Raw genomic sequence first — 16,909 nt, 5'->3', positions numbered from 1 at the left:
TGAAGCTGCCCAGTCAGTATAATTTTCTGAACCATAAAGCTCGAACAACATAGAGCCCATAGAGATTTTCCTCATGAAATAGATCTTCCTCCCAATTCTTTTGCTGTAGCACAAAGCTGTTACAGATCTAAATACCAATCCATAAAGTCATTCAGTTAATAAAACTGGGTGTCCTCCAACATATCTTAAAGATTAATACATAATTTGCAAAGCTCAACATTACATCAAAGAATTCAACCATTTGCAACTTTGAGTCCCATTCTTGAATCCCCATAAAAACTACCAAGTCTCCACGCTCAGGAATAGTAGAGGAATCAGAAACATCATTGCAACAGCACCAAAGATGTAAGCCATGGCATCACAGCAAAGGTTCAGTACATCCACTCATGCTAACAATTTCTTTGAAAAGAAAGGGGAAGACACTCTCAGAGAAACACGTCAGTATTTACCCCTATCTTTTGTTTATAAGCAGAGACTTATAATTTATTACTTAAATAAATCATATTTAAGTATTATTAGTCTGCTTATGTATAAACTCCTCAAGCTCAGCTACATCCTTTTTTTCTATATTTCTGGGGTGCCCTAATCCATACAGCTGAAAGAGAACTCCGGGGTAAAATAAGGTTTGCTGACTTCTAACAAGTGGTGGTGGCTGCAGTGGTAACTGGAGTGGGAACTGGATCCCACTGTCTTCTGAAAATCAGATTCCTAAACACCCCTGAACTCATTAATTCTTGATCTTCACTACTAAATAAGTTCAAGCAATTTCTCCAGGAGAAGGCAAGAGAGCCAGACAAGAAACAAGTTAAAGACAAATGGTAAAAAGAACATTGCTCAGTGTTCAACCTAATTTCACAAAGCTCTACAAGGAAATATGTATTAGTAGAGACAAGGCAGAGAAGCGATGTAGGCAGAATAAAAATAAGACAACTTCATCAGTTTCACTTATTCAACAAGGAATCCAATTTTGACTGTCACTATCAACAGCAATGTCAAGAAGCATTCACTAAGTAAGTACAAATAAAAGTTTAAAAATTGTTTCAGATAGATTTTATGGGCCCTATAAAAGTCAGACTTCTCCGAAATGAGATGGTGTACAAAAGTGTGCACATCTCAGTGTAAAAAAAAACACCTCTCAACTCTTCCAGTGAGAGAAGTGAGAGAAATGCGAGGTAACAGAATTCCAATAGAAAGGCAGTTCCCTAAAGACAGTAATTTAAAAGGAAAAGAGTTTTAAAAGTGCTCCAGTCAAAAGCAAGTAGCAGTTCCCACTAGAAAAATTCTCCTGGAAGCAAATTTAACAAACCTAAACCCAGCCATTGGAATTGCTTAAATGCCATTCTTAAAACATGCCTGGCTAATTAATAGTCCAAATAAACATATGACAAAGAGAGATAAAAGATCTTTTAGTTTTCCTATGAAAACTTATTTTCAAACTACCCTTTGCAATATTAATAGTTTCATTTTAACCCTGAACAACATGTTAGAATTCAATCAATAGAATCTCAAATTTCCTATCGTTATCATAACTCTCACAAATCATTTTCTATAACCATTCAAGTTAATTCATAATGAAACAAAACAAAAGCACTGCTTGATACGTGCAAAAACTGAGTGTTTTGTCAAATGTTGTATTCCCTAAGAGCATTATTCATTTTTTCCATTTCTACATTATTGTGGTCATCAATTCCCTAAGCAGAAATCCATGGGACTATTTATTACATAAGGTATTGCAATTAAAAGAGAAGAAGTACTGTGGAAGAGTAAGAAGAGCAGAACTGAATACACTGCCTGCTTTCCTCTTCACACACAAATCCAAAAAAACACCATAGCAATCTCTCTTTCAGCTTACTGCAGTAAAGCTGAATTGAAAGCCAGCATTCAATTACACAGAAATTAAAAGGAAAAGCATTTTTTGCCAAATGTAATCCCATCTATTCTGGATCTACAAATGAAATAACATAAACAAGGGAATTAAACTCAGAATTCAAGAACCTTTGCAAAGGCAGCCTCCTCATCCCTTGTTTAAAACCACATTTTGAAGCAAACCAAACCCAAAAACGCCAAAGGGAAACATTCAGATAACAAAGGTTACCACAGAGCACCCAGGCAGAAGGTGCTTTGCCCTTGCTGGCCAAGAAATTCCATGCTGTTGAAATATGACAGGCATTTGTAAGCAACATGTAACATCCAAAGGCAGCCTGATGTACCTGTGGTGTCCCTGTTCACTACAGTAAAGTTGGACTAGATGGCCTTCAATGCTCCCTTTCAACTCTTAAGTATTCTGTGATTCTAATAAATGGTTAATGAATTTTGCCCCAGTAGAAGTTAAAGGTACTGCTTGCAGTACTTATAGTGGGCATGATACTATGTAAGAAAAGGCCACAATTCCACCCATCCTTTGGTCCCAGCTGAAATGAAAGCCCAAACCTTCACACTCTTCAGAAGCCGTTTTCAGTGCTCTACACAAGAGTGCAATTTCTCACATTCAGAAAGTTACAGCTCAGTAATATGCTAGTTCTGCTCTCTACACCCTTCACATCCTGTGATAACTTTAGAAATATGAATGAGCCAGATCCTTCATAAACACAAATCATCCTGAACAAACAAACTAGAAACAACGTGGATGTGTGCATCACAAATCAAATAACCTCAATAGAAAAGTAAGGGAAATACTTCCAATGACTCACAGTTGCTTCTATACTCCTTTACTGCACGTTTCAGCCTTGCTAATTACCACAAGCCTTTAAAAACTCATTGCTATTCATCTTGACAAATTATATCATTTTAAACTCAGAATTAACGAGACATTTTAGATTTGGCCTTTATAACAACATAACACAATGGAAAGCACGGTAATGACAGCAGAGTAGCAAAGTCCTGAGGACCTGCTCAAAAGCAACAGCCACGGGCACAGAAATATAGGAAAGAAACTGCTTACCTCCACAAGGCCTCAGGTAGGCAGGGATCTCCAGCAAGATACCCTTACATCCACTGCCAACCCTTAAATGAGGTCTGGGAATGAACTCCCCTGGATTGTCCCTGCCTTCCCACCAGGTGCTCAATCACTTGTTCAGGCTGTGACTTAGCATTTCTGCCGTGGCCTTCATTATCCTATGAGGTTGATATTCATCAGCACTAACAAATTTTGCAACACAGGAAGCAGAAGAGGAATTTTTTTTTTTTTTATTTTTTTTGTGACTCTGCATTTTACTACAAATCAAAGGGTCCTACTGTGATGTGCAATGTTTGCTCCAAATCCTGTCAAAACCAGCATACAGTAAAGCCTGTAGTCATCTGGGACAAATGCTCCCACTCCATGCAGCAGTATTAAGGCTTCTGAAAGCTGTTCAATTTTTCAATTTAAATCTTTCAAGCTAACTGTACTGAGACAAGTGACCTGTCTGCTTCACAACCTTGAAACCTCTCCCATGGTCTGAAAGCAAAAACTGAATTCATTTCAGTTTCTAACCTAATACTGTCATTTCTCAGGTTTGCATCAGCCTTCTTGTTCTCCTGAGTCTTGTTAAAGCAATGACCTCTTCTGTCTAGTTTTAACACATGTAAGTAGCACATTTAATGACTCTCGAAAATCTTCACATGGGTTAGAAAACACTTTTCCCCTGATGGGTTTCAAGCACAGAAAGCATGCTTCTCCCCTCACTTGAACAGTTTTATTTTGTGGCCAGTTTCACTGTGGAAGCCCACTAGCAGATTTTAAACAGTACCAGTCAGAAAAGTAAAGCTAGCATACAACTGACACTTTTTTTAAAAAAAAAAAAAGAAAAAAGAAAAATCCAAAAACTCCAATCTGACTATCAGTTTTGTTAGAAGTATGGACTAAGGACAAACAGGCAGCTTGTCTCACTATAACCCAAATCTTACAGAGCCATCCATCACCTGCCAAATGGTGCATTTTCTGGGACGGTATCTATACCATCCTTAAGAAAGCCACAATAAATTGCTAAGGCTGCTCCTACTGATCTGTGCTAATGGACTGAAACTGCTGTGAAGCCTTTGGACAGGATCCTGGCTGAGAAGTCCCCATGAATGCTGAGAATACACTTTTTTGCTTTAGCCTCTCAAATACACAAAAACTCTCGAGTGAGTTGCCTGTTGGTGCACGAGATAAGTTTGAATCTCCCCTTCCTTTGCAAAGGTAACATCTTCATGGGCAAATTTGGAGGGAAAAAAAAAAAAAAAAGCTGAATCAAAACTGTGAAGAACATCTCTGAGCTGACTCCAAGGAAAATGAACTCTAGTTTGAGCTGAGTGGTAAGCTGCCAATCTGCATACAGCATCTCCATGAATCTAGTAAAAACTCACATGAGCACAGGTATGGTTCAAGTGGTGCTTGCATAAAAGACCGTTGATGGTGCTAATGCAAGCCAACTGTGATCTCCATGATAAAAAACAAAACAAACAAACAAAAAAAAGCAAGCTATTCCTACAATTTAAAGAATCACATCAAATCTTTTTCTTTTTCTCCTATTAGCATATTTATAAATACCCAAGGCAGCTGCAACATGCAAAAATTCATCTGTACTAAATATGTGTCCAACTTAATTTTGAAGAGTTAGGCGCTCCTTTTGAAGTGATGTGGAACAGATTTTCCCAGCTCAACTTCATGCTCTCTAAGCACAAATCATTCCAGGGATTTATGATTGCAATTGTCTAACTTGTTAGACATTGCAGTTTTTAAATCTAAATCAGTTCCAACTACAAGAAAAGTGCAAAAAGAAGCTTGCTTCAGAGCAGACAGTCAACAGATTTACTGATGCAATGTACTAACAGCGGCTGAGTTTTTGTTCTTATTGTACAGCTGACCAATTTAATTCAGAAGTTACCTGTGTTACTAATTAAAACAAACTCATAAACATAAAATGCAGAAAATCTCAGCTGTCCTTGGATAAATTCATTGGGTAGGCTACAGAATCACAGAATCATAGGGGTTGGAAAGGAACTCTGGAGATTATGAGTCCAAGCTCCCTGTCAAAGGAGGTTTCTCTCACTAGGTTGCACAAGAAAGTATGCAGGCAGTCACTGGATATCCACAACATTTCTGGGCAGCTTGTTCCAGTGCTCTGTCATCCTCAAAAAGTAAAGAAGTTTTTCCTCACAATTCAGATCAAACCTTCGAAGTTCAATCTGTGCCTGCTGCCCTTCGTCCCGTTGCTGACAATCACTGAAAAGAGCTTGCTCATAGCCTGGGGAGTCACCTCAATATACCACGTCCAGAATTGAATTTTCTTTATGTTTCTCAACACATTCTGCTCCAGAAGCACTACTAGGATGCAAGGCCTGCAGCAGAAGTTAAGAGCTCTGACACAGTTAACCTTAACTTCTCTGTATAGCTTATGGGAGCCAACTCTTTCAGAGAGGATCTATTCCCAAGTCTCCTAAAGCGACCTCAGAACAACAGATGTATGCCTGTCATCTAAGAGAAGTGATGCAGTCCCTTCTCTTCATGTTAGAAGATGCATTACCCATTATTGATGCACCAACATCATTACTCCATCTCTCCCATCAAATTATATAAAGCACTGCACTGTGGAATCCACATGTTTATAAAAAAATAAACACCTAAGTAGCTCACAGGAACATTCAGGTTACTGAATGATTTAGGTTTTATCCCTCTGGCTCAAATTACTAGAAAGCATTTATGCTTACTGAAGGGAAAAACATGACTATTGGATAACAATTTTTTTTTCCTCTGAAGTTCTGAAAGCTTTTAATTGATATTTCTTCCTGAACCGTTCTCAACAAGCATGCTTGCTTTAGCCTCCACATTTCTGATTAGTACCATAAAATTCATTTTAAAAAGCTCAGAAAACAAAACACAAAGAAAGCCACGAGTGACAAATGTCCTGTTACTTCTCAACCACGGAGCTGGGAAGCTATTTGCTCATCTCTCATAACAAGAGCCAAAGTTCAAACAAGCTCATCCCTTATAACAGGAGCCAAAGCCAACACCCTACTGGCAGCAGCAAAGGCACTTGTATATCCCTTGGATGCTGGGGAGTGCTGGTAGCAGACCAGCAGGCTGATGAGGACCGGTGGAACTAATGGCATGGAATGAGAAAATGCTTATCTAAAATAAGGAATCATAATCAAAACTTCTGTAAGTGTAAGTCTTTTTAGTAGCTAGCAAAGAGGGCTAGAAGTGGAAGAATTACTATTTGTGTATTGTCTCAGACTTGCTCTGCAGTGCCAGTTTCTAGGACTGCTGTACTATGGACACATCAGTTAAGCTATGGTACCACTCCTGTGAGTTCTGCCTTTTGAACTGAAAGATCGACATGGTCAAACTTGTAAGTACAACTTCATTTCTTCTTTAATATACAGTTCTAGATACAGCTGCCACAAATAGGAGGGTGGCCATATACTGGAGTACTGCCTTGGTCTGGAGGCTAGAGAAGGACAACAACTAGGATCTTTCACAGAAACTATTAAAATTAATAAATTAGTCTGTAAGTTCCTTTCCTGATTGGCAAATTTCCAATTAAATCCTTCTAGAAGAGTCAGAGGAAATCAGAGAAATGCTTTAGTTAAAGTTGAAAGCACCTGGTTGGGGGCAATAAGGGATTCAAGGGCTGCAGCCCAAGTGCACTTCCACAGAACAGAAAGTGGGATATTTTTCAACAGTTTTGGGGAAAAGCAGTTTATAATGAAAAATGACAAACATAATAATAATAAAAAGGAGTAGCTGCATTCCAGCTTGCAGATCTACTAGTTTTTTTTTGTTGTTGTTGCTGTTTTGCAGTGCTAAGACACTGTTTTAAGCAAATAAAACAAGTTATTATCATGACTCAACAACTTTTTTTCCCCCCTGCAGCTCATATTTAAATTTTCTGGCTTCCTGAACATAAATATCTAAAAATCATCCCTCCACACTGGACAACATAAAAGAATATTACCTTTTTTTTTTGCTGAGTTTTTGCTCCAATCTCAAAAAGCCCTGACCAGTAAAATCAATTTGGCTTTGCACATCTTCTACCTCCCCAACCCAGCCTCCTGGACAGACCCTGCTGGTCATAGCCCTCCTGCTACACCCCATTCACACACATTATCATATTTACATTCTGCTGAGCCACCAAACTAATTTAATCACTTTTCTGGTGATTCAAAAGGCTCGGCCTCAACATGTGGGTTAGCTCATCAAGAAGCCTCACTAGAGCAGTTTTCAGTCACTGATGTGGGTAAGTTCCAGTACAGTCTCTACCAACACCATAACCAGTTGCTTGTCCAGTTAGTAAATAACAACAGAAACAAGAAAGACCTCATCCAACAGCTCACAAACAGAATTAGCCTCAGCCCATGTTTTCCAAACATAGAAGCATTAAAAAAAAAAGTTATTTGCATATATGTGCATAAAGATCAACACATTTTAGTTTCTCCTGCAACTATGAGACTGAAAGACTGAATTGTGGAGAAAGTGCATACTCTGAAATAATGGAACTCTCTCCAGAAAGCAAGAACTATGCAAATGTAGAGAAAGGTCACAAATTAATATTTTTTCCAGAAAAAAATTTCCAGATTTTTCCAGCTGCCCAATGTTTTCAATGTCTAAAAATAAAGACTTTTGTCACTGTAAGGGAAGATGTGTTGTAGTCCCACACACCATTTAGAGACAGGGACACCTTTCATCAGACCTCAGCAGGCACTACCAAGGCTCTAGATGGTACAGATGTGTCATGGTTTTGTGCTGTCAATATTCTACATCATGACATCATGTGCGGTATGAATCATTAACTGAGGGTACAAATAGTGGTAAACTGTTTTAAGCCTACAGCACCCGGTACTCCCAGGAAGTCTCCCATCCAAGTACTAACCAGGCCCGACCCTGCTTAGCTTCCGAGATCAGACAAGATCGGGCGTCACCAGGCTGAAACTGGTAAACTGTTTCATATTTGTACCCTCAGTTAATGATTCATACCGCACATGATGTCATGATGTAGAATATTGACAGCACAAAACCATGACAAGATGATACAATTACTGAATATATCACTCCTACCCTTCTTGCATATGTTGAAATAAGGACACAAAAGTCAAGGTCAGTGTTAAAATTCAAGTTTCCAGAATTCCACCCCACTGCTAGAGATCAATGGAGGAAAAAGTCCATTCTCCAAATATTTAAAGCAATAGACATAGAAAATGGAAGGGAGAAGTATGTCAATGAGAAAGACAAACCAAAATCTGTGAGCGATACTGGCATCTATATTGAAGCTGCAGCCAAAGCACACCATCCACCAGCCTCCTTGCACATGAACATACTCAGCGCAGCTTCCCTTCATCCTTTAAGGCAGCTTCTAAGATGCACAAAGAAGGCACAGTTACCTACAGCTTGGAAATGAGCAAAAAGTTACTAAGTGTCTCAGAGCAATTGTCTTATGAAGTAAAAGCCTCAGTACTCATTCTGATAAACAACAAAACTGCCCACTAGAAAGCCAGTGCTACCCTCCCATGGTAGCACCTAGCCAGGACATTAAGCGATGGCTACTTCCTCTTATATTCATTTGTTTTCCTTATTCCAATCTATTTTCTTTCAGGAGACAAAATAGTAAAAAGGTATAGTTAAAAATCCTCAGTGACCACTCTAACAAAAATCAATTCACCCAATATTGTTTCTAAAGCCTGCAGCAAGCCATAGAACACAAAGGAACTCCATAGACATGCTTTGTTCCTGAACATTGTCATTGTGCTATTTAGGACAGCCACAAACTTGAAGTCTAGAGAGAAGCACATGCCATAAAGCCTTTAAATATTTGTAAAGTTCCTCTGTTCCCTTGAGAGTCTGACTGGCTCTCCTCCTGAGGGTGGTGCCAGAGTACGGCAGAGAGGATTTAAATTTATACCTCACTCTTAGTGACAAACCAGTAACTGCAGTGCAAATCCTGTCTCTCCCTCCATCTGGAGGCATTATGTGTTTCAGGAACTTTCCTACTCTGAGATGAAAGCTCAGACTAAATCTTTCTTCTGGTGAGTGAAGACTGTTCCCTTTGAAGAGGGAATAGGTCACGGATGCCTCACAGCAGGATGGCTGCATCTCTGTCAGCAGCTGAAGTAGAGATGGTTGGTTTGACTTAGAAGTTAAACTTTCATTCCAAGAGTGAGGTCACAAAATCATCAAACCTTTTGGAAGTAGTTAGAGAAGAACCAATTTTTATCCTGGCTGTCAGGTATTAGTCACACAAGATGATCAAAGGTACTCATTTATATACATTTTGTGTGTGTGCATATATATGTATTATACATGCTCATTATATAATACATATATTTGCATATAAACGCACATTATACACATATAAGTATACACACACACGCATGCCAAGTGTTAGAATCAAATCAAAGAGTCATCTTTACCGCAACTACATATGAAAACACACATGGCCCAAATAAGATTAAAAATTGAGTAGAGAAAAGATCAGGAAGAAATAGATATGAAAACACCCTTAGATTCAAACACTGAAACATCTAAATATTAAAAAAAACAATGACATACAGACGAAATAGATGCACATATATACACAGGTATTCAAATATATATATAATCTGTGTATATACAAAATCAAACTTTTACATATTGTCTGACTACTCAGCAACAAGAATTAGAGCTTCATTTCTGTCCAGATTTTTTATACAACATTAGAACAAAATCCCTTTTCTAACTAGGATAAAATTTTCATCGTTCAACTTATTTCTAGTTAACTTTTCACACACACACACACACACACACACACACACACACAAAATAATACAAATATGTTCAGGTATTCATAAAACATATTTCTGAAGAAGCATACAGTCAAACTATGCAGTAAATAATTATGCCTGTTTCCTGTTTTATCCTCAAACTGCGACCACCTGAAAAGATAACATCATTCAAACTTCAAATAGATACAACCAGGCCAGGAGAGAACAGGCACAAATGAAGTCATCACAGAACTTCACTCATATTCTCCTTTAGAAATCTGATTTTAATATTTTAAACAAAAGCATCATATTTTGGAAATAGATCAAAGTACATCAGAGTATCTATAACTGAAAAGGATTATTACATATTAGTCACTGTGGAAGAAGTAATTCAACAAAGAAGTGCATCCTACAAAACAATACCTATACAAAATAATCACAGCCGAAACAGCTGTTTTCTAAAACCAGCTTAGACTGACACCTTCTGCAACCTGTTTGCAAAGTAGTTTCTACCTGCAGTACGTCATTAAATACAATGCAGACTATTCATTCATACATTCAAACAAAACCAATTTTCACCAGCTTCAAGCTGCCCTGTACATTTCTCAGTTCCAGCCTTTCATGCTATTTCAAATTATTTATAAATTTTCCTAACGTCCTCCTGGCTCACTTGCCACCTCACTGAGGCACTCTCCAGGAGGAGCACAGAAGCAGTGGTGGAAGGCAGCCATAGCTCTGCACCCATGAGTGCAAGGCCCATGGCACGCTGGATGAAGGTGATGAGTTTCTATTAGCTTCACCATCTCCTAGTGTCAGGTGAGTGTCAGAATGAAGGATGCACACTGCTGTTTCAAGTTCTAAGCCTCCACTTTCTGCCTTCCATGCTGATGCTTTCCCAAAGCAAAACCCACTACTGCAAATGCTCAGCAAATCTTTCAGACAAAATGCTCATAACAAAGCTCACAGACATCTCATTGTACTCCTAATGTGTGATAAACAATTAGTGATTGGACAAAACAGTGCAAGATCAAATCCTATTAACAAATAATAGGATTTGCTTGTGGATCACCAAAACGCCACTTTGGCAATTACTCCCTTGGCGGCTGCAGCTAGCAGCACCAGGCAGGGAGCCCTGTGACACACATATCCCATGAGCCCCACACACAGATCCCAGCCAGCTTTGGGGCTCCCAGCACAGAGCAGCTGCTCGCTAGCTAAGAGGAACTGAAATTGCTGCAGCATGGGGCATACAAAACTAATCTCCTAACAGAGTTTTTTTCTGAACCATTTACTCTTTGTGTCACTTCGCAAGCATGTTTAGTACAGCAAAACAGGCCAGAAAAGAAACAGTCACATTTTTATTTATTTTGAGCTCAGCACAGGTTTTCACAGGAACATACTGGTAAGACAACATTTATTTCAAACTTTAAAAGTGGCAACTATTTGTTACCCATGTTCGGTGGTGCCATTCCTTCTCATCTCCTTATTATCAATAGAACTGTCTCATTTGTTTTAACAAGCTGCAGTGCATGCTGCTTGGAATTAAAGCAACTTCTTTCACACCACATTACAAAGGAACTGGACCCTCTGCCCCTCCAGTTAGAAAATAGAAGTGGAAACTAATAACCAAAATTAGGAGCCCACGAGAGTTATAATTATGTAATAATAATATTTCATAGCAGAATTAGAAAAAGAGATAAAACTAATAGTAGGCCATGAATTTTATTTTTTAACTAAAAGGTCTGATTATAAATGCATTCTTATTTAGAAGTATACCTAAAAGGTCAAAAGGAAAAACCACCTGCCTGTTAACTAAGCGTTGATCAGACAAACAAAGGCTACAGCAAAACAGAAACTGGGTACAGAATAACTTAACTCTTAATAAAAAGCCCACCCAGCTACTCTGAGAAACACACATGCTGCCTCATTAGGTATTAGGTCTTCCATAGGTGTTGAATATTTATCCCATTGCTCTAGGTAATGAAGTAAATTGAGCGTTCTGGTGTGAACGAATGAGACAATCTGGAGGAACAAGAACTGAAGCTATTTAGATGATCTGTTAGTTTGCCAGCTGAAGCAACATCCAATCTGTAGCCCAGCTGCATTAGAGATTAGTTGTGTGTAGTACTGCCAAACTGGAAATGCCTTGTTCTGTATGCTTGGCTACAAGAGAAAGAAGAGAGATGGAACCAAGTGGGAGAATACCTAGGTAAAATTGCTACAAGGCTGATTGCAAAGACTTACTCACGCAGACTGCTTGCTCAGTCAAAAAAGCATTTGCAGACCTCACAGACACTCAAACAGTTAAGGCCCTTGCACCCAAATGTTACTTATACCCCAAACCATTCAGAATACTTATCAATTCAGTATCTGTATAGTGTTCAAACTAAACAAGGCTTTGGAAGCAAAGAGCGCTTGACAATAACCAACTTCACATAGAACTACAGATCAAACTTTACCTTCCCTTGACAACAAATCTATCCAGGATTTCTATCCAGGATACATGAAGAAGTACCACATCCCAAGACTTTATAGCACATATAGAGCTGGACTGGAGGCATCAGGTCATCTGCTACAATGCTTCAGAAGGGTGCTTAGAACAGCTTACAGTGAGTGGACGCCTCTTCTCAGCACCCTGGCTGACAGTCACTTTCCTGACAAGAGTCGCTGTCCTCTAGAGAAAGCACTGTCCTCTGATGCAGCCTGGCTCCTGAGCAGTGCGACCAATGCCTCCGTACCTATGCCATAGATTGCAAAGAAAAGCTAAACTCTGCAAAACAGCTGGAACGATGGCATAATTACAAGTTTAGAGCAACTTCAGTAACAGACTGACTTCCAAGAGGGTATGGGTTTCCTGTAACAGATGTAAATAGACCAAAACCAATTATCACAAATACACAGAACAGGTAAAACTCTAATCAGTCTGAGACAGAGCCCTGCACTTCACTTCAGTTAACAAACAACTCTGAAATGAATGTGACTGAATGACAGAAGACAAACATACATGCATGTTCTCAGCAAACTACTATCCTCCTTCAGAAGCCTATTGTAATGCTTATCATCCAAAGCATCTGGATGGCGAAAGCACTGGGCATCAGCCTGTCAGAGACAGCTGGTTCTAAATGTCTGGTCTTCCACCGCTGAGTAATAGAATTTAAATAAACAAACACCCCAACCAAGCAGAGCCCTCAATCACTTGATACAAATAGAAATAATAAGAAGGCAAAATGATTAGTTAAGAGACATTATCAAAACTTATTTTAAAATATCTCTTTCAACCTTGTTTACTTTGCATGCAAAGCAGTCACACCAACTCTTGCACAAAGGTAAGAATATGGGCTTCACACACCTTGAAATATGACAGACGGGATGAAAAATTAAGCATTTCATGTCACACAGCTATCAAACACAGGGATAATAGTAATGGGGGAGTGGAGGAGAAGAGCAGAAAGCAGCAAAACCCACATTCATCCAGCAGAAGTGCACGCTTTTCCTCACTTCCTCCCTATATGCACACATTTCCATTCCACTATACAGTAACTACAAAATTTTTACATTTTACCACATTTGAACATTCAAAATAAATGCATCTATTCATACAGGGGATAAAAATTAATAAATAAATAAATGCTCTTCTACAGAGACAGGTTTAGAGCTGAATCTGCCTGCAGAGCCATACAGATTGGAAAAACTAGGTCAATTCTTTTGCTAGCCAATCTCACTGCTGTTCCTCCCCACTACCCCTCCTCTTTAGCTTTCAGTAGTTACTGAATCAATCAATTAATGAGAATGCAACAGATACATCATATAGGTCTCAAATTACTTATGTTAAGTACATTTCAGGTGGGTCACCCATGCAACAACAGATGAAAGGGAGAAAAATTCAGTGGTTACAATTATTTTACAATACACAAATACTAATCCAACGTACTCAATGCTACTAGTGTCTATTAGCAGCGAAACAGCAGCGTATGCATAAGGTGTGTGTGGGGTGGGGGGGAGGAGGAGGGCTAAGGAGCGTAGAAAGGCTGGAAAGAGACAGAGATGGGGGAATTGCTGTGCTTTCACTTTTGCTGCACTCACAGGGAAAACATTATAGCATCTGCTGCATTTCTTCTTTTTTTTTTTTTTTTTTTTTAAGCTTAGAATTCTTAAATGAAATCTTGCTAGTCTATCTCCTACACTTTACAAGTGAACAGTTTTAGAAACCTAACAAATATCACATTTTGACACTGAATTTTCAGAGTACAACAATGATTACTTTTCATATTTACTATTCATTCTGTGTTTTGAGCAATTTTCTTTTAGGGAAAAAAATACCTCGTATACTCACTGTCACAGAGGCATTAAGTGTTTTGTCAACCTTCACAAAACTCAGGGACCAAATCAGCTCAATAGCACGCTCATTTTTACTCATTTCTCTCCTTCTCCCACCCAGGGCAGAAGGCATTCAGTTTCATTATTAAAAAACAAACAAAAAACAAAGAAAAAAGAAATGCAGTTCTGTACTAACTGAATCCTATAACAAATCACTGTCAAACTCCATCTCTCCACATGCAATATGCTGCCTGACAAAATATTGCAAGAAGGCAAAGATAGCCAGTCTCACTGGTTTGACAGTCCACGTGCCCAAACCTTCACTTGGATAAGTGCCACAGAATGTGACACTGCCAGACAGAGGCAGGGGGGATACCAGTAAGCCACACTGGCCAGGAAATGCACAGATCTAGGTGGCAAAATGCATAACTATTCTGAAGCCATTTTAGCCTGAATTAATGGAAATCATAATAATTTCTCTCTCTGCACAGGCGCTCAGTGGAGTTTCTACTGTGATAGCAAGGCCTTTTTCCCTCACCAGTAATCCCAGGCCTACCACATATCACCTGCAAGAGCTATTTGGAACAGCAGGTACAACTGAGCAGCAGACTACAACTGAATGCAAGAATGTACACAGGGAGCTCTGATGTTTCTTCAAGTTTAGCCTGCCTGCCTTTGGCTAAATTCCTCTGAAACCAAGGCCATACTACATACAACTTACCTAAGTCAGCCCCATTTGGCATTTGTTACTGAGGTGGACCTTACCCATAGTAGTCACTGTTAAGCTTTTAACAAAGTTTGTTTTTTTTTGTTTTTGTTTTTGTTTTTTTTAAAGAATTCAGCAGAATGGGTCACCCTGCAGTAAAGTGCTGAAAGCTTTTTGTTATTTGTGATGGTTCTCATAAAACAACATGAGAACACTTCTAAAGTGAGAAGTTCTGTCCCACAGCTTGAGCTGTGGAGACTGGTACATGCAGAGTTCACTCCTGTGTTTAATCTTTGAGGTCAACATCTGTTTACCTGTGATCATAATTGCAGGGTGGCATTTGTCAAGAGAGAAGGGAGCCTGAAAAGAATCCGGTTAAAGGGAAATGTGAGAAAATTCAAGGTGGATCTAGACAATGTACTCCTTTTTTTTTTTTTTTTCTTCATCGTGCAAATATATTCATTCAGAAGATTGTGTCATTTAACATACCTGCAAAGGTAGCAGACAAGACCACGATGTGAAGAGCGCAACACTTGTTGAGATGGCTTTGGAAGTCATAATTATAACCATAATTATAACCTATTTAATAATATATATGTGCACACACTTTGTTTTCTCTCTAAATAACAACACTGACAAATGTGAAACAAACATCACTAAGGAGGGCGTTTTCTATGCATACTCAGTGAAGCTCTTAATACATCCTTATATTATCACTTTGGCAGTGCAACACAGTTGCAACACAGTTCCCAGCACAGTTCAGAACAAGCTGCAAGCACCCCTGCAGGACTGCGAGTCCCTGTTTGGATTACACTGGGATATTCTTTCCAGGCAACTCCAAATGTGTTGAAGTGAATTGCTACCACTACTACCACCACAGCTGTATCTGACAGTCATCTGTGAAGCAGCTCTGTGCAAGAGCAGACCTGAGGCAGGGTCTGTGGAAAGCTGTTGACAAGTTACTGCCTCATAGCCAGTCATTAAATTGCAGACTTGAAGCCTACTTGTCAGTATTAGTGAAGCTCTTCAAAGAGGCAAGGCAAAGTAAAGCAAGCCTATCACATGATCCTGTTGACTGACTAGTCACCTAATGCTTTGCAAGAGCAGAGGCTTGAGGAAAAGAGAGAGGGGACAGTGGATGAGAAATGAGGACACTACCAAGTTAATGTCTACTAAATGTATCTTCTGCAGGTGAGGTTTGCATACAGAACAGTGCACTGCTGGTGCACATGCATTACCAGTTCAGGAAAAACAGTGGGCAGAGGGAGTGAAGAGTAGCAATTAGTCAGAAAAGCAAAACAAAACAACAACAACAACAACAACAAGAAACCAACAACTACAAAACTTTAAAAACGCTCCCACACAACAACAACAAAATCCAAATGTGATTGCCTTGATTTCCATCTGGCTGTAAAGCTTAGGTGGCTTTCGCTTCATAATTTCTAAAACAATAATCAAATAGCTATGCAGATCTATATATATATAATGGCACAATTTCTGATCTTCCTCAGTTTCATACCAGCACAACATCTGAACAACATGGAAGCTAATTCCTAAATTATATTGGTAAAAGATCATATTCAGGATCTTTGTGAGTAAATAAATCATACCCAAGAGTAATATGCATCCCCAACTGGCATAAATCAGTCTGATCATTCTTGAACAAACTGTAATTTCCACCACCAGCAGATCTCCCCAGTATGTAAATAATCAAATAAGGCTGTGTGACAAAGCTCCACTCATGCATAAAATACTGGTTTACAAAATTAATGAACTCTTAATATTAACAGTGATATAGTTAAGCAAGTAATAATAACACAAGAGAGTCAACTAATCTTATGTGCAGAATCTGGGATGCTTTGTAAAGTTACTGTTCCTTACTGTAGGAATCCATTGGGCAGGGAGCATGAAAAACTCTGATCACTGTAACCTCGATTCTTTGTGCATGGTTTAGGATTTAGTGGCCCATGCGCAGTGGGCAGGCCTGAAGCTTTGGAAGAGATTCACAGAAGCCCCAGCTGAAATTAATACAAGTCTGTAAGGGAAAAGCAGGTACAAGTGGTAACACCTGGATTCCAAAGACCATTTTTATAAATGAAAATAATCTCATCTAGTTTTTTATTTGGAATCTCTACATGGAACTACACCAGTAGCAACTAAAAAAGTTATGACATTGGAAATTGTTGACTT

General features: G+C 38.9%; 1 protein-coding gene and 1 pseudogene across 4 annotated transcripts in view; both read right to left on the bottom strand.

Moving 5' to 3' along the window:
* CERS6 (ceramide synthase 6) overlaps nucleotides 1-16,909 on the bottom strand; it is an 87,110-nt gene that overhangs the window by 59,237 nt on the left and 10,964 nt on the right. The window lies entirely within an intron of this gene.
* Nucleotides 7,784-7,900, bottom strand: LOC140255198 (5S ribosomal RNA; annotated as a pseudogene).

Source organism: Excalfactoria chinensis, chromosome 7 (assembly GCF_039878825.1).
Source record: "Excalfactoria chinensis isolate bCotChi1 chromosome 7, bCotChi1.hap2, whole genome shotgun sequence".
Taxonomy (NCBI): Eukaryota; Metazoa; Chordata; class Aves; order Galliformes; family Phasianidae; genus Excalfactoria; species Excalfactoria chinensis.
The sequence above is the reverse complement of the archived record's forward strand: the minus strand, read 5'-3'. Positions and strand labels throughout refer to the sequence as shown.